Below are 23,803 nucleotides of genomic sequence, written 5' to 3'. Positions count from 1 at the left end.
AACAGTTGCAGAAGTAATTACAAATATTATGCTCAGAAAGTAGAACATGTTATTGGTGAAGTTTCTTTGTTAAATAATACTGCTCCGTGGAACATTACATTAGTGATACACATTGTAGAAAAGTAATTACTTTTTAATATGTATTCTAACAGACATTTGGTTTTATAGCTGGATTAATCAACTGATATGCAGATTAAGAATCAGCTCTTTTTGTAAATATTTATTTATTTATTTGAGAGAAAGAGAGCGAATGAGCAGGGGGAGGGTCAAAGTAAGAGGGAAAGAATCTCAAACAGACTCCCCACTGAGCACAGAGCCGAACACAGGGCTCAAGCTCTGAGATCACAACCTGAGCCTGAGATCATGACCTGAGCCTAAGAGTCAGACGCTTAACTGTCTGAGCCACCCAGGTGCCCCAAGAATCAGCTCTTGACATATGTGAAACAGAGTATGAGGGAGAAGTGTTCAATGGTGATTCAGCTCTATCTATATGAGGATTAAGAAAGGACATACTTAACTGTGACATGAAAAGATTTTGTACAGAATTTTAATCCATACTCTGAGTCTTGATTATATTGCATATTGAAGGAAATAGTGAAAATCACTATTAGGATCTAATCACTACCACCAAATATAATTCTTTTCAGTATGCTAAGAGAACTATATAACTTTGCTTGTCAACCCTGAGGTCAGCAGACCATTGAGGATAAAGACAATTTGCCAAGTGTTGGAAAGAAAACAAACAAAGTAAGAACAATAAAAAACGGTAGCTTCTTGATACTAAAAACACGACAAGTTCTGTGATTTCAAGGGGCATGCCCAAGTAACCATCTCAGTAAATAATGAACCCCAAGCCCTTAAAAGCCTAAACCTATGCTTCAAAACTGAAGGAGAAAGATTTCTTATTATTTTGATATATCAGGATTTCATATGAAGATGAAGCTCAGTAATCAGGAATTTGACACCTTCCTGATATTCATTCTAAAAATTTTTCCTTTGAGAAAGTATTTTCTATATATACTTGGACATATGTAAGAAGCACAACAAAATGTAGCAAAAACAGGGAGAAATAATTTCCAGGGCTGTAGGCATTCAAAAGTCAGATTTGAATTCTATACAGTGCCCTTTTTCCTAAAATAAAACTCTCAGCCTCCTAGTTTTGAGTGTGCCTTGTTCACTGACTTTGCTTCTGGAGTGCTGAAAATGGCCCTTAATGAGAAAACATTCATACTTTTTGAATCCATACTCAATCTGAGTATTCTGAAGGGATTTATAGTGCTAAAAATGATTGCCATTTACAGTAATTTATGTTAGATTAGATATTTTCTATTTCTAGAATCAGAGTCAGAAAAGATATGGAAACTGACAGGCAGTACAAGCTCTTGGCCATCAAGAAGGTTGACTAGATCTACGTTGGTGAAAATAATCATAACATAATTCCTTTTATTATATGAAAGAATTGTGGCTAGTAATTTTAAAAGACTATGCTTTATTTTTATTGCTTAATTTTGTATTAATTTCTTTTGACTTACCTATAATTAAGATCTACACTGTCAAGCACTTAGGCAGGTCTTAACATTAGCAACCATTGCCGCTGCTAGGTAGGACTGTCAGGTTTCCATCAATTAACCAGTAAGGAGACAAGAAGCGCGAATGGCATAGACAGTTTACGAACAGCAGGCAGCATGGGCTTCCTGTCCATATCAATTCCTGATGGGGAGGAGGCACAGGTAGGTAGTGTATACACAGTGGTTCTGTGTCACAGCTGAGGAGCTCAGGAAGTCCCTGACTAATAACGGAACTGCTCCTAAACCTGCTCATGCTCCACTTCTGAGAGGGACATTATCCATATCCTGCCCTGGAAACCAGTCTGCCCTCCGGCCCAGAGGAGACACTTTTTTATTAACCTGGAATAGCCCCAGGAGCAGAGGGAGAACTTTATTACCCTAGTATGGAAGCAGATTTGTACCCTGACCCACAGCAGGTTTGCAAATGTCCTGGAACAAAACCGTAAAGCCCTTTGCTCAGGCGTATGGAAATACCAGAACTATGGGGCATATTTTCCAATGCACATATACGTCCAGTACCCATAAATGATGGTCAGATGCTGGGAGTTTAAGATTAGAAGGGGGTATAACATGCATTTACGCTCAAATGATGATAGCTTCAGTCATAGTTTAAGGCAATTTGAAACCATTTCCAATCATTTTTAATAAAAACTTCTTTATATATTGTTTTTTTCCTAATGAGGTTATTTAATATAGTAATTGCAATATTTTTATTTAAATAAAAGCTAAATTCAATAACATAAGCATTCACCCAAATGCCTTATGTGTGCAATATGTTTATCATATAATATCAGCATTAGAGCCTTAATCAAACTAATTTAGTATGCTAATGAAACATAAAGCAAATCCAAACAGAAATAAGCCTCAAAGTAAAGATTTATCTGGTATTTTTGCTTGTTCTTAACACTCATCTTGGTTATCTAAATATAATTCTTAAAGAATTTATGAGGGCAACAAAATTTGTTTAGAATGACTTATAATCTATACTGGCTTAAAACTCAGTATAGAATGATATCCTTCAGCTCAGACATAATCAGACATTACTCTTTTGGCAGTATGGCTCGGGAATTATTTTATTTTTTTTAAAAGATTTTATTTATTTTTATTTTTTATTTTTTAAAATTTTTTTAAAGATTTTTTTTATTTTTACTTTATTTTATTTTTTTATTGCAAAACCGAATTTTAATCTTTAATCTTTAGTTTGATTTAACATTGCTTTTAGTACGATGCTGACACCAGCTGTGCGGAAAGGGCTCTGGAGAGATGTTCACAGCAGCACACACCTGCGGCTCTTCTTCGGTTCGGGAGGCTCCAGGGCAGCCAGTATTGCTTCGTCAAATACATTCTTTAGGCCTTTCTGTGTGAGTGCAGAACACTCCACATACTTGACGGCCTTCAGGTCACGGGCCAGCTTTTCAGCAGTCTCTGGAGTGATAGGCTTCTGTTTGCTCTTGGCAAGTTTCTCATTCGTAGAGGGGTCATCTCGGAGATCAATTTGGGTCCCAACAAGCAAGAAAGGAGTCTTTGGACAATGGTGAGTTATTTCAGGCACCCACTTTTCCTTCACATTTTCAAATGAGGATGGAGAGACCACTGAAAAACAGACTAGAAATACATCTGTTTGTGGATAACTCAGCGGTCGTAATCTGTCATAATCCTCTTGCCCTGCAGTATCAAAAAGTCCAAGAGTATATGACTCTCCACCAATCATAACTGTGACTGCATAGTTGTCAAAACAGTCGGTACATACTCAGATGGAAATTTGTTTGTTGTGTAGGATATCAGAAGACATGTTTTACCAACGGCACCATCGCCCACAACAACACACTTAATTGTCTGCATTGCTGAAACAGTTTTGTATCCACTTTAAATATTTCAAATTCGATGATGACCTCAGCTTCTCCGCCGGGGCGTTGGCCAAGATTTTATTTTTTTTAAAGATTTTATTTTTTTTAAAAGATTTTATTTATTTATTTGACAGAGAGAGACACAGCGAGAGAAGGAACACAAGCAGGGGCAGTGGGAGAGGGAGAAGCAGGCCTCCCGCAGAGCAGGGAGCCTGATGCGGGGCTCGATCCCAGGACCGTGGGATCGTGACCTGAGCGGAAGGCAGATGCTTAATGACTGAGCCACCCAGGCGCCCCAAGAATGACTTATACTGTTTAATACCAATATGATTTTTAAATTTTATTTTGCTTTTTAATTTAATTTGTATTTTTTTTTTAAAGATTTAATTTGTATTTTTTAAAAATTGTGGTAAAATACACATAAAATTTCCCATTCTCCTCATTTTTATGTATCCAGTTCAGTGGCATTGAGTACTCTCACTTGTGCTACCATCACTGCATCCATGCACAGAACTTTTATCATCTTGCTATGCTAACATTTTTATACAACACACTCTATACTGGTTTGGGTATTAGTGTCCAGTTCATAATTACTAAGAAGCTTGGGCTGTCTCCTAGGCATTGTGGCTAGCTTAAGACAAAAGGGACAGTTTGGTTCAGGCTCAGTTCTCTTTTGTGTATGCCAGATGGTCAGCTCAACATCAAAAGTCCATTGTTGCTTCCCGAGCCATACTGCCAAAAGAGTAATGTTTGATTATGTCTGAGCTTAAGGATATCATTCTATACTGAGTTTTAAACCAACTAATTTCTGTGGAAGGTTTTGCTTTCTGTCAGTAGGCTAGGCAAACTTCTGGCTGCTGTTTAGCTTTGGTATAACCTTTTGCATTGCTTTCTTCAGAGCAGATTGTATCCTTTTGTGTATATAACTTAACAATGGTGATGTAACGCTTGGTAGAAAGGAAGAGTGACTTCCTCTTTGTTGTGGAAGCTAAGAGTTGATTCCCAATCAGCAAATAGGTAACAGGGAAAGGTTGAAGTAAAATGTGTAGTAAAAGTATATAGATAATATTCGCTGGAGATGTTATTTTTCTCAGTTTATTTCAAATCTTGCAAGTTTATACAATCAGTGGGTGGTGGGAAGAGACAGAAACTGTAAATGGAAACTAAAGAGCAGTTTATGAGAAAATTGGAAACTATACAGAAATTTGTTTCTGGAGAGACTATTGTATTGTTGAATAAACCAGCTTTATATTTTAGTGAGTCTCTGCCCTTATTGTTACTGAGCAAACATCTATATCTGAACCGGTTTTTCCATTCCTAATGGTTTCCCATTACTCTCAGAAAAAGTCCGACTCCATACCTGACTTTCAAAATTCCCCACAACTGGTTGGAACCTTCTACAAAGGAACTTCTTGGAGCACTCTTCCTTCCCGCTTCTTTCTTTCTCTTTCAGTTGGCTAATAAGCAATAATTTTCTTTCCTGCCTCTGTTTAAATGTCACTTTTTTGTGAAAGTATTTTTACCCCTCCTCCACACTTGATTAAATTCTCCTGGTGTATGCTCTCATAAAACCATGAACTTTATTTCTCATGAAGTTCGTTGCACTTTATTTAAATCAGGGTTATGATTGACTTTCTTCTCTGCTATATATTATATTCTGTGATGACAGTTACCTGTAATCTTGTCAGTGCTCCATCACCCAGCACAGTGTCTGGCTTATGACATCAGCCTGGAATACTGTTAAAGATACATATGTAAAAAATGTGACAGTAAAAATGTTGAAAGAAAACATGGGATATTTCCTTTATAACCTTGGAGTGAGAGGCTTTTCTAACTCTGATTCAAAATGGAGAAGACTGAAAGAAAAGATTGGTGGTTTTGACCATATAAAAATTAGAAACTTGTACATAGCAAGAAATCCCATAAACAAAGCAAAAAGGCAGATAACAAACTGGGGAAAATTTTTCTACTCTTATTACAGACAAAAGATTGTAAAGAAATAGAACAATATCTCAGTGGATCAAAGAACAAAGCATTTGAACAAAGAGTTCTTTGACATATTTTTCATACATAGCATTGGGAGAGCTCAAAGGTTGATAATACACTCTTTTGGTGAAGCTGTGGGGAAACAGGCGTTCTCCTGTCTTCATGATGGAATATATATTTGAACATTCCCTATAGAGGATAACATGTCAATAACTCTTAAGGTTGTAAATTGACTCAGTAATCCCTCTTTTGAGTATTTAACTTAGAGATAAATTATACAATTGAAGAATGGCATGGCACTAAGTTTTTCATTTTAACATGTTTTTAATAACAAAAGATTTGAAATAAATCAACTGTCCATCAATAGGTCACAGGTTAAATAAATTATGGTGCATCCCTATAATAAAACACTATGGATGAGGGAATGGAGTGGTCTTTGTTTTAAAATGGACAGGATTCCAAGTTTTATTGTTTCAAATAAAGTTTTAAAATTGTATGAACAGTATAGCATGTTATCTTAGGTATCAAAAGGGGTAACTCTATACTTTCATATTTGACTATTTTGTGTATAGCATCTCATGAAGAATATAAGAAAATAAGGTGTGATTACCTAGAGTGAATGGGGAAACACTGGGTGGATGAGAACAGGGATGTGAGGTGAATTTTTCAATGTATACTGCTTTTTAACTTTTTAGTTGTTTTTTTTTTTTAATTTTATCATGTTATGTTAATCACCATACATTACATCATTAGTTTTTGATGTAATGTTCCAAGATTCATTGTTTGCGTATAACACCCAGTGCTCAATTCAATACATGCCCTCTTTAATACCCATCACCAGGCTAACCCATCCCCCCACTCACCTCCCCTCCAGAACCCTCAGTTTCTTTCTCAGACTCCATAGTCTTTCATGGTTCATCTCCTCCTCTGATTTCCCCCCCTTCAGTTTTCCCTTCCTACTATCCTTTTTTTTTTTTTTTTTTTAACATATAATGTATTATTTGTTTCAGAAGTACAGGTCTGTGATTCAACAGTCTTACACAATTCACAGCATTCACCATAGCACATACCCTCCCCAATGTCTATCACCCAGCTACCCCATTCCTCCCACCCCCCCCCACTCCAGCAACCCTCAGTTTGTTTCCTGAGATTAAGAATTCCTCATATCAGTGAGGTCATATGATACATGTCTTTCTCTGATTGACTTATTTCGCTTAGCATAATACCCTCTATTTACATCCACGTCATTGCAAATGGCAAGATTTCGGGGGTTTTTTTTTTTTGATGGCTGCATAATATTCCATGGTGTATATATATACTACATCTTCTTTATCCATTCATCTGTTGATGGACATCTTGGCTCTTTCCATAGTTTGGCTATTGTGGACATTGCTGCTATAAACAGTGGGGTACATGTACCCCATTGGATCACTACATTTGTATCTTTGGGGTAAATACCCAGTAGTGCAATTCCTGGGTCGTATGGTAGCTCTATTTTCAACTTTTTGAGGAACCTCCATACTGTTTTTCAGAGTGGCTGCACCAGCTTGCATTCCCACCAACAGTGTGGGAGGGTTCCCCTTTCTCCACATCTCCACCAACATCTGTTGTTTCCTGACTTGTTAATTTTAGCCATTTTGACTGGTGTGAGGTGGTATGTCACTGAGGTTTTGATTTGGATTTCCCTGATGCCGAATGATGTTGAGCAGTTTTTCATGTGTCTGTTGGCCATTTGGACGTCTTCTTTGGAAAAATGTCTGTTCATGTCTTCTGCCCATTTCTTGATTGGATTATTTGTTCTTTGGATGTTGAGTTTGATAAGTTCTTTATAAATTTTGGATACTAGCCCTTTATCTGATATGTCATTTGCAAATATCTTCTCCAATTCTGTTGGTTGTCTTTTGGTTTTGTTGACTGTTTCCTTTGCTGTGCAAAAGCTTTTGATCTTGATGAAGTCCCAATAGTTGATTTTTGCCCTTGCTTCCCTTGCCTTTGGTGATGTTTCTAGGAAGAAGTTGCTGTGGCTGAGGTCGAACAGGTTGCTGCCTGTGTTCTTCACTAGGATTTTGAGGGACTCCTGTCTCACATTTAGGTCTTTCAACCATTTTGAGTCTATTTTTGTGTGTGGTGTAAGGAAATGGTCCAGTTTCATTCTTCTGCATGTGGCTGTCCAATTTTCCCAACACCATTTGTTGAAGAGACTGTCTTTTTTCCATTGCACATTCTTTCTTGCTTTGTCGAAGATTAGTTGACCCTAGAGTTGAGGGTCCATTTCTGGGCTCTCTACTCTGTTCCATTGATCTATGTGTCTGTTTTTGTGCCAGTATCATATTTTCTTGATGATTACAGCTTTGAAATAGAGCTTGAAGTCTGGAATTGTGATGCCGCCAGCTTTGCTTTTCTTTTTCAACACTCCTCTGGCTATTTGGAGTCTTTTCTGGTTCCATACAAATTTTAGGATTATTTGTTTCATTTCTTTGAAAAAAGTGGATGGTATTTTGATAAGGACTGCACTGAATGTGTAGATTGATCTAGGTAGCATTGACATCTTCCCAATATTTGTTCTTCCAATCCATGTGCATGGAATGCTTTCCATTTCTTTGTGTCTTCCTCAATTTCTTTCATGAGTATTCTATAGTTTTCTGAGTACAGATTCTTTGCCTCTTTGGTTAGATTTATTCCTAGGTATCTTATGGTTTTGGGTACAATTGTAAATGGGATTGACTCCTTAATTTCTCTTTCTTCTGTCTTGTTGGTGTATAGAAATGCCACTGATTTCTGTGCATTGATTTTATATCCTGCCACTTTACTGAATTCCTGTATGAATTCTAGCAGTTTTGGGGTGGCATCTTTGGGTTTTCCACATAAAGTATTATATCATCTGCAAAGAGTGAGAGTTTACTTCTTCTTTGCCGATTCGGATGCCTTTTATTTCTTTTTGTTGTCTGATTGCTGTGGCTAGGACTTCTAATACTATGTTGAATAGCAGTGGTGATAGTGGACATCCCTGCCGCATTCCTGACCTTAGGGGGAAAGCTCTCAGTTTTCCCCCATTGAGAATGATATTCCCTGTGGGTTTTTCATAGATGCCTTTTATGATATTGAGGTATGTACCCTCTATCCCTATATTCTGAAGAGTTTTGATCAAGAAATGATGCTGTACTTTGTCAAATGCTTTTTCTGCATCTATTGAGAGGATCCTATGGTTCTTGTTCTTTCTTTTATTAATGTATTGTATCACATTGATTGATTTGCGGATGTTAAACCAACCTCACAGCCCAGGAATAAATCCCACTTGGTCTTGGTGAATAATCCTTTTAATGTACTGTTGGATCCTATTGACTAGTATTTTGGTGAGAATTTTTGCATCCATGTTCATCAAGGATATTGGGCTGTAATTCTCCTTTTTGATGGGGTCTTTGTCTGATTTTGGGATCAAGATAATGTTGGCCTCATAAAATGAGTTTGGAAGTTTCCCTTCCATTTCTATTTTTTGGAACGATTTCAGTAGAATAGGTATTAATTCTAATTTAAATGTTCGGTAGAATTCCCCTGGGAAGCCGTCTGGCCCTGGGCTCTTGTTTGTTTGGAGATTTTTGATGACTGCTTCAATTTCCTTAGTGGTTATAGGTCTGTTCAGGTTTTCTATTTCTTCCTGGTTCAGTTTTGGTAGCTTATACATCTCTAGGAATGCATCCATTTCTTCCAGATTATCTAATCTGCTTGCTATAGTTGCTCATAATATATTCTTACAGTTGTTTGTATTTCTTTGGTGTTGGTTGTGATCTCTCCTCTTTCATTCATGATTTTATTTCTTTGGGTCATTTCTCTTTTCTTTTTGATAAGTCTGGCCAGGGGTTTATCAATCTTATTAATTCTTTCAAAGAACCAGCTCCTAGTTTCGTTGATCTGTTCTACTGTTCTTTTGGGTTCTATTTCATTGATTTCTGCTCTGATCTTTATTATTTCTCTTCTCCTGCTGGGTTTAGGCTTTATTTGCTGCTCTTTCTCCAGCTCCTTTAGGTGTAGGGTTAAGTTGTGTATTTGAGGCCTTTCTTGTTTCTTGAGAAAGGCTTGTATTGCTATATACTTTCCTCTTAGGACTGCCTTTGCTGCATCCCAAAGATTTTGAACAGTTGTGTTTTCATTTTCATTGGTTTCCATGAATTTTTTTAATTCTTCTTTAATTTCCTGGTTGACCCATTCATTCTTTAGTAGGATGCTCTTTAGCCTCCTTGTATTTGAGTTCTTTCTGACTTTCCTCTTGTGATTGAGTTCTAGTGTCAAAGCATTGTGGTCTGAAAATATGCAGGGAATGATCCCAATCTTTTGGTACCAGTTGAGACCTAATTTATGACCTTGGATGTGATCTATTCTGGAAAATGTTCCATGGACAGGCACTAAAGAAGATTGTGTATTCTGTTGCTTTGGGATGGAATGTTCTGAATATATCTGTGAAGTCCATCTGGTCCAGTGTGTCATTTAAAGTCTTTATTTCTTTGTTGATCTTTTGCTTAGATGATCTGTCCATTTCAGTGAGGGGGGTTTAAAGTCCCCTACTATTATTGTATTGTTGTCCAGGTGTTTCTTTGATTTTGTTATTAATTGGCTTATATAATTGGCTGCTCCCATGTTAGGGGCATAGATATTTACAATTGTTAGATCTTCTTGTTGGATAGACCCTTCAAGTATGATATAGTGTCCTTCCTCATCTCTTATTATAGTCTTTGGTTTAAAATCTAACTTATCTGATATAAGGATTGCCACCCCAGCTTTCTTTTGGTGTCCATTAGCATGGTAAATTGTTTTCCACCCCCTCACTTTCAATCTGGAGGTGTCTTTGGGTCTAAAATGATTCTCTTGCAGACAGCATATCGATGGGTCTTGTTTTTTTATCCAATCTGATATCCTGTGTCTTTTGATTGGGGCATTTAGCCCATTTACATTCAGGGTAACTATTGAAAGATATGAATTTAGTGCCATTGTATTGCCCGTAAAATGACTGTTACTGTATATTGTCTGTGTTCCTTTCTGGTCTATGTTACTTTTAGGCTTTCTCTTTGCTTAGAGAACCCCTTTCAATATTTCTTGTAGGGTTGGTTTCGTGTTTGCAAATTCCTTTAGTTTTTGTTTGTCCTGGAAGCTTTTTATCTCTCCTTCTATTTTCAATGATAGCCTAGCTGGATATAGTATTCTTGGCTGCATATTTTTCTCATTTAGTGCTCTGAAGATATCATGTCAGTCCTTTCTGGCCTGCCAGGTCTCTGTGGATTGGTCTGTTGCCAATCTAATGTTTCTACCATTGTAGGTTACAGATCTCTTGTCCCCAGCTGCTTTCAGGATTTTCTCTTTGTCTCTGAGACTCGTAAGTTTTACTATTAGATGTTGGGGTGTTGACCTATTTTTATTGATTTTGAGGGGGGTTCTCTGTGCCTCCTGGATTTTGATGCCTGTTTCCTTCCCCTAATTAAGTAAGTTCTCTGCTATAATTTGCTCCAAAAACCTTCTGCCCCCCTCTCTCTTTCTTCTTCTTTTGGGATCCCAATTATTCTAATATTGTTTTGTCTTATGGTATCACTTATCTCTAGAATTCTGCCCTTGTGATCCAGTAGTTGTTTATCTCTCTTTTTCTCAGCTTCTTTATTCTCCATCATTTGGTCTTCTATATCACTGATTCCTTCATCTGCCTCATTTATCCCAGCAGTTAGAGCCTCCATTTTTTATTGCACCTCATTAATAGCCTTTTTGATTTTGACTTGGTTAGATTTTAGTTTCCTTATTTCTCCAGAAAGGGTTCCTTAGTATCTTCCATGCTTTTTTCAAGCCAAGCTAGTATCTTCATAATCGTCATTCTGAACTCTAGTTCCGACATCTTACTAGCGTCTGTATTGATTAGGTCTCTTGCAGTCAGTACTGCCTCTTGTTCTTTTTTTTGAGGTGATTTTTTCTGACTTGTCATTTTGTCCAGAGAAGAATAGATGAATGAGAGAACAAAATGCTAACAGGGTAACAATGACCCCAGAAAAATATACACTAAACAAATGAGAAGAGACCTGAAATCAGGGGAAAAGAAAGGGAAAGAAAGAAAAAAGAAAAAAAAAGAAAAAGAAAAAGAAAAATTAAAGAAAAAAAAGAAAAGAAAAAGATAAAATAGAAAAAAGAATATGATCAGGTATGATCAGGCTGGTGAATAGATCAGTGCCACACACTAGATTTTGGGAGTATTTGGTCTGTTAGAAGAAACTGCCTCCCAAAATTTTAAGGAAAGAAAACTTATATATGTATAAAAATAAGGGCAAATATGATGAAGGGATGAAATATGACTGTAAAGATGAAAATTATAGAGATTTTATAAAAAGAATGATAAGAAGTTGGTTGAAAAAAGAAAGAAGAGAATTAAAAAAAAAAAAGGGAGAGAATGTGATCAGGCACTAGAACAAAGCCATACACTAGAGATTTAGGGTATATTTTGGTCTGTTAAAAGAAACTGTATCCCAAAATTTTAAAGTGAGTACAAATTACATATATATACCAAAAATAAGGTTAAGTACTATGAAGGGATAGAATATGACTCTAAAAATGAAAAATAAAAAAGATTTTTAAAAAAGGGTTTGATAAGATATTGGTTGAAAAAGGGAAAAAGAAAAATTCAAAAAAATATATAGAAAAAAGAAAATTAAAGAAATTAACTTTGAAAGACTAAAGAATCAGGGGAAAAAAACCATCAATTCTATGTGCTGTATTTCCCTAGAGTTGTAGTTCTGCAGTTCTCATTGTTTGGGGAACTTTGTCTTGGCTGGCTGTTCTTGCTGATCTTCTAGGGGAGGGGCCTGTTGCCGTGGTTCTCAGATGTCTTTGCCAAAGGCAGAATTGCCCCGCCCTTGCCAAGCCCGGGCTAAGTAATCTGCTCGGGTTTCCTCTTGGGAGCTTTTGTTCCCTGCAAGCTTTCCGTCCAGCTTTGGAGGACGAGAGTGAAAGTTGTGGCCTCCCAATCTCCGCCTGGAGGAGCCGAGAACTCAGGGCCGCACTCCTCAGTGCGCCCCCAGAGAAAAGCAGTCAATCACTCCCATCTCCCAGGTCTTCAGCCACACTCTGTGTTCACCTGGCCTGTGACTGAGCGTTTCTATCTCTGGCACCTGACTCGGTGTGGAGTCTCCAAACCCAGCAGATCCCTGCGGTGTGCTCCTGCGCTGCTCCTCCCGGGGGAGGAAGGGGAGTCTCCCCGGATCTGCCGCTTGTTGGGTCCCTGCTGGAAGAGCAGTGGCCCGACTGTGCCACGGATCACGGTTTATTGCAACCCCAAGCTGAGAGCCCACTTGTGGCTTCGTCTCTGCAGCCGGCTTCCCACTCGGATACCTGGGAGCTCTGCTGCACTCAGGCACCCCCGGTCTTTCTGTGACCCTGATGGTCCTGAGACCACACTGTCCCAGTGAGGGTTCCACCCCCCGCTTAGCCACTGGAGTGATGTCCTTCAGCGGAGTGGACTTCTAAAAGTTCCGATTTTGTGCTCTGCGGCTCTGTCACTTGCCAGAAGCTGCTGATGGAGGCCCCCTCCCCTGCCATCTCTCTTCCTGAATATCTCCTTGGATTCACTTCTCTGCATGTCTTACCTTCCAGAAAGTGGTCGCTTTTCTGTTCATAGAGTTACTGCTATTCTTTTCTTTGATCTCCTATTGAGTTCATAGGTGTTCAGAATGGTTTGATCCCTATCTAGCTGAATTCCTGGGACCAGACGAAATTTAGATCTCCTACTCCTCCGCCATCTTGCTCCTCCTCCCCCTTAACTTTTTAGTTTTTGAACCTTATAGTCATATTACCTATTAAAATTCAGTAATAAAACAATTGGAGAAAGGTAGATGTTAGAAGTTTTAAAAATATTAAATACGAGCAAAGTATAGGAAGTAAGCTTGTTTATATCAGACAGGGAAGTTAAAGCTAAATGGGCAATAGTCTTCAAGCTTAAATTCTTTGGCTCAAAAATGGGGGATTTAGACCTTGATCTCTTGGTCACTTCAAAATCTTAGACCTTATCATTTGTCATGAAGGGTTTTTATAAGAGCCCTTTAGAAATGTTATATCCTGATATTTTCTATCTCCATTAAGAATAACATGAAGCAGTGTGGACTTAAATTTTCAAAGGAAAAATATGATGCTGGATTTGGGAGAATTTCAAATTATCCATTTCTGATAGCAAGTCTTGACCTACACATATTGGACATTACTATGTGGTTGACTTTGAGAGCTTCCTCTTTGTTTAATTTAAAATTAATTTAATTATAAATAACATATGATTATTGTAAAGCCTATAGTAGTATAAGAGTATATAAAGTTAGAAAAATGACTCCAACTTCTTCAGTCCTACTCTGCAAAGGTAATTATGGTATTGTAACTTTTTTCATGCAGCAGGCATTTTTATAAATCTACATGTATGTACTAAAAATACGTGCATATTGTATATTATGGAAATACAGAAAAGAAAGGAAGAAAGGAAGAAAGAAAGGAAAGAAAGAAAGAGAAAGAAAGAAAGAAGGAAAGAAGGAAAGTAAGTAAAAAAAAAGGAAAGAAAGGAAAAGAAAAGAAAAGAAAAGAAGAAAGAGAGGGAGGGAGAGAAAGAGAAAGGTTTTCTTTGCAAAAGAAATGAGCTTATTATACGATTCTTTGCAGATTGCTTTTTTCAGTTATACATATGGCTTGTTTAACCTTCCTGTACATCTACTGCAGAAGATTTTTGCTTTTTGAAATTTATTAATGTATTACTCATACCTTAAGGTGATTTTATTTTTGTAAATATTGTGTGGGAACATTAATGGGATAAAATTTTGCTATACATCTATTAGTAAAATTAATATTTATATGTATTATATTTATATATTAATATATATACATATTGTGTGAAATTAAGTTTGATGAATATAAATCTACTTGTGTAGACTGGAAGCCCCATGAAGGCAGATTGTATCTGTTTTTTGCTCATTTTATCTCTACCTCTATCTCTACCTCTGAGCCTAATTTTTGGTATGTACTAAGGTCCAAAAGTATACCAATTATGTGCACGAGCTACAACTAATTCCATGGTAGGGAGTATATGGGCAAATGAACGAACTTCAGTTTGAGGGCACAGAAGAGGCATCATAAGGTAATTCTGAGATTTTACAAAATAGAATCCCCAAGTAAAATCACTTCAAAGTTATTTATTTCCATGGTAGTTTTTAAATGAAGTTCCTATAATGAACAGTGCTAAATTATGATAATTCTTTGGGAAGGTGATTAGATTTTTTGCACCATCAAATGTGCTAAGTGCTGCTAAGAACATGACAATATAGTCTTAAAGATTTTCTATAAATAAAATAGATTGTTGTTCCTTAGATTTGTCAGCTTCTTTATATATTGCTACAACACAATTCATGAAATACTATTATTTTTAAATCTTGTGTCAAGTTAATGTATTTTAGCTAAGGACTATGTCACAGCTTCTTGAAATTCTATTTCTAGTATCACATTACAAATTCCCTGAATGTAAACAGAATTAAATCATTTGCCAGCTTCAGTTTTCTCTCTTGGGACTCAATCATGCATACCACCTACAAAAGATGATATGTGTTGTATAATTAGGACTTTAGATAAAACGTATGTTTTCTCTTCTTTTTCTATGAAACTCATTAAAATGGACCCAAGAACAAAATTCACAGATAAACATTCCATTGGCAATGAAATGCTTAATAGCTACAAAACGCTAGGAAGGTAATCATAAAGGCATTAAAATTTCTACTAAATCATGGTCTCTTTAGATATCTGTTCATTTCCCTAGAGAGCACTGTGCAGTGGAAGATGGGCACAGATTAATAAAATGAATAAAGGAAAGGTAGAGAGGATTATAAAATATAATATGTACAGTTATATATACCCTAGTATTGTGTGTGTGTGTGTGTGTGGGGGGTGTGTGTACGATATACACATCAATGTGTATAACAAAGTGATACAAATGAGATACACAAGACCATGCTGGGAGCTAACATTGAAGTTGAATAGGAGTTAATTAGTCAAAGAAGGAGGGTAATGTATTCTAGGCCAAGGAAGTACCCAAGCAAATACATTGTGTAGATGAAAAGTTGGTGGGTATGAGGACTTAAGGAAGGCATAGGTGGCTGACGTGGGAGAGAAGCGGACTCAGCCTTATGGGAGCTTGCAGGCCATACTAAAATTTTGCTTTTATCATAAGAGTAATGGGACTCTAATAAAGGATTTTAAATACAAAAATGAAATGATGAAAATTTTACTTTGAGAAGATTTTTTTGGCTGCAGAATTAAAAACGAGTTTTGGGAGGCAAGTGTTGCCTAGAATGGATGCAAGTAGCCCAGGGAGAAGACTCTTACATGGTTCAGGTGAGAGACATGACAGGTCGGACCAGTACAGTAGAGATAGAGATGGTAAATGGACATTGCAATTCTAATGGCATTTGTCCCTTAAACACTAAATTCTATGTTAGTCTAAATTTTATTATTAAATTTTACTTTAAAAATAGTAAGATTTAGTGGTACCTGGGTGGCTTGGTCAGCTAAGTGTCCGACTCTTAGGCTCAGGTCATGATCTCAGGGTCGTGAGATCTAGTGCCGCATTGGGCTCCACTTCCAGCGTTGAGTCAGTTTGAAAGTCTCCTTCTCCCTCTACTTCTCCCTCCACTCGTGTGCTCACTCTATCTCTCTCTAAAATAAATCCATAAAATCTTAAAAAAAATAGTAAGATTTAGAGTGATTTGTAAGCCTAACTTATTCTTGAGGATTAGGGTGAATTAAGCATACCTGCATATTTGTTGTCTTGATGTAAATAAAATGTTTTGTATCTGCTTAAAGATGATACATCACTGTCTCTTTTGCTACAAAAACCCCCTTGTAAAATGAAGAAGAACCGTGCCAGATACCATATTTTAATAAACCTTAAGCCTCAAACTATTCTGTTGTTACTAGACGCTGTATAATTTTCAGTCTGTGCAGCCCTAAGTTATAATTTAACAATTATTAGATGGACAGTAAATAGACATCAGATTGCAATTTCATATGATTGACCTTCTTGAAAGATTAGTTCAGCTAATCTTCAGTTTTACAAACTCTAATGTAAAAGTTCAAATGACAAAAAATTCTTCATCTTTTCTTCAAATTAAACACATGCTGAATCTATCTAATAAATCTGTATTTAGTACATCTAATAAAATTCTTACCAGAGCAGAGCCATAATTCAACATAAGTTCTTAAGTTAAAAAATGTATATATATGCCTAATCATGAAATTTTTGACAACATATTTCAGAAAAATTTCATTTGTCTTTTTATTTCAGTGCTCTCATTACTAAAAGATGTGACCTTTTTCAGCATTCTGTGATTTCAGTCAAGAAGCGGTTATTCAGCACTTATGATGTATAAATACTAGTCATTGTTGGAGATTCAGTGGTGAATGAAGCAAAACATCCAACGTTGAGAGTTTTGCCATCTAGTATGGAGTTATGTTTTGCTGGTCTGTTCTTGCTGTAAACAATCAGCCAATATTCAAATTTTTGTTCCACTGGAAATATTTCCTTCCATATTACTGAAATATTCTTAGGCTGAACAAAACTTTCTTCTCAGTACTTTTCCCATCCTTTTCAGTCTTTTTATAGGTTATAGACCATCTAATTGTTTTTATGCAAATCAAAATTTTCTTTTGAGAGAAAAAAAATCTCCTAGAGATTTTACCAGATGGAGAGTAATTAACTACAAATGAGGAGACATATTAATAGTATCTTATAAAAAGGACCTTTGTCATAATAGCCTTTCAGAATACATGTGTAAAATTTTCTCATTAAGTGTCCTTTACAGCATGTATATATGTGTGCCTGTGTGCATGTGTGTGTGTGTGTTTTAATTCCAGGTGATTAATTCTTGTAGTTGACTTTTATGTTATCCCCTAACAGTAATTAGGAAAATCGCATTTTTCAATGGTTTCTGTACCATTTTGGGGACATTTTGTGACTTTGAAACTATTCAGTATTATTATACAGTATACTATTTTGTAATCCATATAAACTTACTACTTTTTTCCTTTATTTGTTCAAGTATAACATATTTTGCCATGCGAACATGGCTATGAGAAATTGATATTCAAATTACAATACAGGGCTATGGGCACCTGGGTGGCTCAGTTGGTTGGGCAACTGCCGTCGGCTCAGGTCATGATCCTGGAGTCCCGGGATCGAGTTCCGCATCGGGCTCCCTGCTCAGCAGGGAGTCTGCTTCTCCCTCTCCCGCTCCCCCCTCTTGTGCTCTCTCTCTCTCTCACTCTCTCTCTCAAATAAATAAATAAAATCTAAAAAAAAAACACACAAAAAAACAAAAACAAAAACAAATTACAATACAGGGCTAATGAAAAGGATTGCTTATTAATTCTTAATAATTTTAGCTTAGGTTTAACAAGAGTTGACTATGTACAGAACCCTGTGCTAAGTTATTTTCTTAAAAATCAGCTTTATTGAATCTTAGAAGGAAGAGGCTGTGACTTTATCCTTACCCCATCACCTGCTGCTTCCACTCCCTGGGGTTATGCACCTGGTATCCAGTGGTTGAAACCGCTTGTGCAGCCAAGAGTCTTCTAGGGGTAGTCCAGAGGGAGAATGTGTTCTCTTCCTAAACCGCACCACCAGCCAGTATAGGGAAAGTTGATCCTCTGTGCTTTTCTTCTCTGTAAACTCAGGCCCTGAACTTATTCTCTTATTCTTATCATTTTGCCTTGAAAAAAATAAAAAGCCAACAAACAACTGTGATGCCAAATTTTTCAACTCACGGGAGAAATGGTTCTTTATTTCTTTGTAATTTTCATTTTCCCTAGGCTTGTAGTATGATTATTGTTTTATGGCATATTTCCCACCTAGAGCCAACTTTAACTCCTGTAATTAAATGTACCACTTTTTTTTGAAATGTCAAAATTTCATTATTATTTGGCATAAATCTTTATTTTAAAAGAGAAAACACTAACCCCTCCAAACATGATATAGTATTTAAAATTGTAGCAATGTTTAAATTTTCATATACAAAATGGTACCACCAGTAATCAATGCGAGGCACAGAGCACACATCACTACTGCTTGAGCTCCTTAGGTCTAATGGGAAGTCCATAAATAATTATAATTGTTTTTCTCTTATCTCATTAATTCAAATTGTTAAATCAATGGGGATAAGGAAACCTCACTGACATTGTATATCCATCTTGAACTCCTTCCTGCAGCTACACTGGCTTATCTACTTTTCTTCAGAGGACCCTGATCTCTCCTGGACCCATAACTGCTTTTGCTCTTTGACCTTTCCTTTATGTATCCCTGGGTTCGACCTCTGTGTAAGTGTTCCTTTTTTCCCCCAGAGGCTTTGCTATCTACTCTGGCTATATCAGTGGGGGGCTAGGGCACCTCCAAGCCAAAAGTACCTTGTGTAAAGACTTTCTCCCTTTGCTAACAAGACTCCGCCCAATAATTACAAGCAAGATGATGCAACTTTATTATATTATAGTGGAGCATCTTAATTTAGAGACATGTTCTGTATTTAAATTATGAATGTAATTGGGTTCAAGGACGTATTTTCAGAAAACTGAAGTCTTTTTAAGTCATACTAATACCTCTTGGTATTAAAAAGTGTCCTAAAACTTGGTCTTGAGGGAGTTGGCAAAGACGTCTTTTAAAAAATGTCTTATCAGCAGATTGGTATTTTAAATCATTTTTAATCCTATTTCCCAGCAAGTGTAGGTTCCTTTTTTTGGTGATTGGCTTGAGAAAGAATGATGGGTAATTTTAGGAATAGTACTGGGTTATTGAAGACCACATGAAAATAATTTAGAAAAGGTTTATATGGCCATATTGGTCAGAGTTCTGCAGAGAAACAGAACCCATAGAGTTGATGTTGCAGTCATGAGTCTGAAGGCAGTATGGAAGCACAATTCCTTCCTTTTCTGGGGACCTCAGTCTTTTCACTTTAAAGCCTTCAATTTATTGAGTGAAGCACACCCACATTATGGATTGTATCTCTACTCATTCTACTGATTTAAATGTTAATCACATCTAAAAAATACTTTCGTGGCCACAGCAAGACTGGTGCTTGACTAAACACCTGGGTACCATCACGTAGCCAAATTGACACATATAATTAACCATTACAGTGGGGTCTTATGAAAAATGAATTATAAACTTTATATTGCTTAGAAAAAGAGAAGTGAAGTAAATAAGTACTATGGAGAAGACCTAAAGTTTATGATTAGAACTACTAATGTGGGTACATATGGGAAAATAGGGGACAAGGTTGTAGGAAACTATATCTAGATTTATACCTTGAAGGTTTACATTTTTTTTTAGTTTTTTTCCTTTTATTATTGAAGTATAGTTGACATAAACTTTCTTAGCTTTTATAAACATAAATTATGTAGAAATTTGTAATAACAGTATAGTGATTGCAATGATATTAATTGCTAGTCACATATTCCACATTGATTATCTCATTTCATTTTTACAAGTCTAAAGTAGACACTAATATTATCTCTACTATAAAGATGCGAAAATTGATGCCCAATTAGGTTGAGACTTGTGCTAGCTTACAGAGACAGTAAAAAGTGGAGCTAGGTTAATTAATGCATGAGTTCAGTATTTTCTGCGCCTATCACTGTTGAAAACAAATCCTAGATGAAAAGCTCTATAGTTTTTAGTCCTTACATACACCATTTAGATGGACCCAGAGTACATTATAGCCAATTTTTATAAGGAGAACCCCCCTTTGCTCCAAATTACAAACAATTAGCTAGCTATTAATGCTTTTTAAAAAGATGTGATTCTTTCTCGTTCCTTAATAATTGCCAGAATTTATTTTTCAGCCAATATTTTCTATGAAGACTGTGGGGTATTAAGCACAGCTAGACAACTAGTTACTCTTGTTAAGTAGTGTATCTATTTTTAAAGAAATATATTAGAACAACATAAGATCACTTTCAGTTTGACCTCTAACTCATGGAAAAAAGTTAAGTCTTTTAAGCTTCATAAAAAAGCTTAGCTACTGATACTTCATACCACCTTGGGAGTGAATGCTTAGAGAAACAATCTCAACAGATCCAGTAATAAGGTTGAGTTTGCTCTGCCAGCCTTTCTAATACTTAACCATTCCTCACCTTATGCTCTTGGCTGCAGTCACTCTTTTCTGAACACCATCACAGTTGGATTTCTAATGCCTAACACAGTATCTGGTCCACAGTGCTTAATAAATAATTCTAGAAAAGAAGGAAGGAAGTTAGGAAGGAAAGCATATTCTATAGAAAGATTCACTTTTTGGCTCTGTATTTTCTTCACTTAAGTCTGTTCCCTTATTTATTATATACCACTCTTTTACTTGTGTAACTGGAAACGGAGAAGCCAAAAGCCTATAGAAAATGTATTAGTGTTCATGCAGGTGATTATGCAGCCATTTCAGCCCTCCTCCTGTATTATCTTTCTGCATCTCTTGCTGTGGGTTTGTCACACATTTTAAGGCCCAAGATTGCACATTTGGATCTCAGCATGTGCTGAGCCATGGTGAGAAATGCTTATATTTGAACTTTTATTTTAACGCAAAAAGTAATATTGACTAGCATTTTCTAATGGACAGTTTTAGAAAGTTGGTTGACACTGTAATGTCAAATAATTTCTGCAGAGTAATTACCTTTTTAAAAATCTCTCCAGAAACATTCCCTAGCCATAGAAGGATATTTGGTATAAACTTGGGAAACATGTGTTAAGGATAAAAAAAGGTAGACATTGCATATGTTATTTTAATCTAATAATTTGTCTGATCTGCTATTGTAAATATAATCTATATTGATGATATTCAGCTCAGAAAGTCAACCACATTCAGCTTTAGTTTGAAACTAATAACTAGAGGAATCAGTCCTAATAAAATGCATTTTGGTCCAAGTAAAATTGGGTAGCCAATATTATAGCCAAAAGTAAATTTTATTTTTTCTCATTTAAATCCAATCATATTTGTCATTAGTTTTTTTTTTTTTTTTTTAATGTAGACTTCAAGAACAAATTACTTTTCAGGTGAAAAAATTAATCTTTTATTAAAACTTTAATTAGAACTTTTATTAAAATTGCTCCCAGAATTCTAAATGGAGATTTTAATGCAAAACCTAAATATTTGGAAATAAATATTTGGTTTATTTTTCACTCATAACTTGCACATTGTACTTCATCAGTTTCCACTCCATTAGATTTCAATTTTAAGAATTCTGTGGAATAACTATTACAGTGACATTTAAAAAAATTGTCCTTTGTATAATAGTCAAACACACAAAAATAATGGAACTTCAAGAAAATCATATTGAGATATTTTTACCTTAATTTTTGTCCTTTAATTTTCTTTAAAAAGTTCTTGGTGGAGATGGAGATAGTGAAATTGTGCTTCCTGTGTATATGGTGAAGAATGAGGAAAAATATGGTAACTTTCTTTTTTTTTTTAAAGATTTTATTTATTTATTTATTTGAGACAGAGAGCGTGTGGGTGCATGGGTGGGGAGGAGCAGAGGAGGAGGGAGAGAGAGAGAGAGAGAGAGAGAGAAAGAATCTGAAGCAGAATTAACATTGAGCATGGAGCCCAGCCTGGGGCTTGATCCCATGACTGTGAGATCATGACCTGAGCCAAAACCAAGAGTCTGACGCTTAACCTACTGAACCACCCAGGCGTTCCAATATCACTTTCTATGGAATTTGTAACTTGCAAAGTTCTTTCTTCTATGGTCTAATATCCTAATGGATATAAATTACCGACTTGGAGGAGGTAAATTGACTTTTAACTCAGAAATTGTTTTATGTGCTCAATTGGAGATTCATGATTTTTTCAAAATAACTTGTCAAGGCGTATTTTGTATATTGGGAGACACTGGTGAAGAATAAATTTCTAGTCAGCTCACTGAGCTTTCAATATTATGGGAAGCACAGAGCAAGGCTTAAAGTTTTACACGAATTCCTTCTAAGAGAAAAGTTAATTTAGGCCTTTAGTGCTCAGAAAATATTACTTTCTAATATTCATCCTGACTCAACAAGCATTTAAGTGGTTACTAGAAGACATATACTGTTTACTGCCCATAAAGTGTTAATACATTATAAACAAGAATGTGGTTTTCTTACAGGTTTTTACTTTATTATATTTGACTAATTTACTCATCCTCTCTGTTCTAAGGCACTAGGTAAAAGAATGAAGCCACACAGAGGAAAAGTTCCTGCTCCAAGAGATTAGAGAGAATGAGGAGTGATGGGTGAACATGAGGTAGACAAGAAAGGAGTCACTGAGTATGGGGAAATAGAAGTGATTAGTATAAAGGTTTCATATTGGACCGTGGTGTTTATATTTGACCTCTTAATTCTACCGCATGGGTACTGATGCGTGGTGGAGAGACTTGTGATGAAAGACCATGGAACAGGCCAGATGAATGGAACCGACAGTAAATTCTACTGAATGGAATGGAATATTCCCTGCTCAAGTCAGAATGTCATTCTTAATCAGAGTAAACTAGGAAAAAAAAAAAAAAAAACTAGAGAAATATGGGATTCATTATATCACCATTGTTTTCATAAACTTACATTTGCATTCAGTTGAGAAATCTAAACAGCAAAGTTTAAAGGGCCTAATGCATTTTTATTTTCTTAGCACTCATTTGCAATATAATGAGACATATGAGTGACAGGAAAAGTTGGTACACTGAGGAACTTCATAATGAGTTTTATTTTTAAACTTACTATTATTTAAAAATATACATAAATTCCACTTAGGCTTTGGATTCTAGTATTTGCTTTCTTCATAAGGCTTGGGAAAAACTAATGTACCCTTACTTTTTTTCTTTTAATGGCATGATAGTATATTTTGATAATATTTCTTATTTTTTAACTATTACTTGAAAACTATTCCTGGAATCTTCTAATCACTTAATTCACTTAATATGATACAGTATAATAAGCGTTGTGATCATATGTGGCCACTGGGCAATACATTTTCAAAGCAAGTAGGTGGACATAAATAGACACATACATATTTATTATATTATTACTCTATTGTGAGTTTTGTTAATGTTGCTTCATTATATAGTTATTTTTCTAAGTGAAGAGTAAATTACAATAATGGAAACATTCAACTTCATAATCACTCTCTCTTTGTACTATTTATGATGGAATTTACAAGCTTTTCAGTATTCTCATTGGAAAGAAATTATTGAAATAAATGGAAAATGATAAATGTTTACTGAAAGGGCAAAAGTGCTGTGAATTGCAAATTCATGCATAAGACAATAGGGCATTTTTTTTCCTGGTAGGCTAATTATACTTACCATTCAATTAATTGCAATATTTATTGAATGAAAGAATAAGCATTTTAA

General features: G+C 35.9%; 1 protein-coding gene and 1 pseudogene across 7 annotated transcripts in view; one reads left to right on the top strand and one right to left on the bottom strand.

Moving 5' to 3' along the window:
* The window catches only part of MARCHF1 (membrane associated ring-CH-type finger 1), an 860,279-nt gene that overhangs the window by 186,231 nt on the left and 650,245 nt on the right, over positions 1–23,803 (top strand). The gene's annotated exons all lie outside the window — the stretch shown is intronic.
* On the bottom strand, positions 2,744–3,515 carry LOC116637594 (annotated as a pseudogene).

This window comes from Phoca vitulina, unplaced genomic scaffold, assembly GCF_004348235.1.
Source record: "Phoca vitulina isolate PV1807 unplaced genomic scaffold, GSC_HSeal_1.0 scaffold14, whole genome shotgun sequence".
Classification (NCBI taxonomy): domain Eukaryota; kingdom Metazoa; phylum Chordata; class Mammalia; order Carnivora; family Phocidae; genus Phoca; species Phoca vitulina.
The sequence above is the reverse complement of the archived record's forward strand: the minus strand, read 5'-3'. Positions and strand labels throughout refer to the sequence as shown.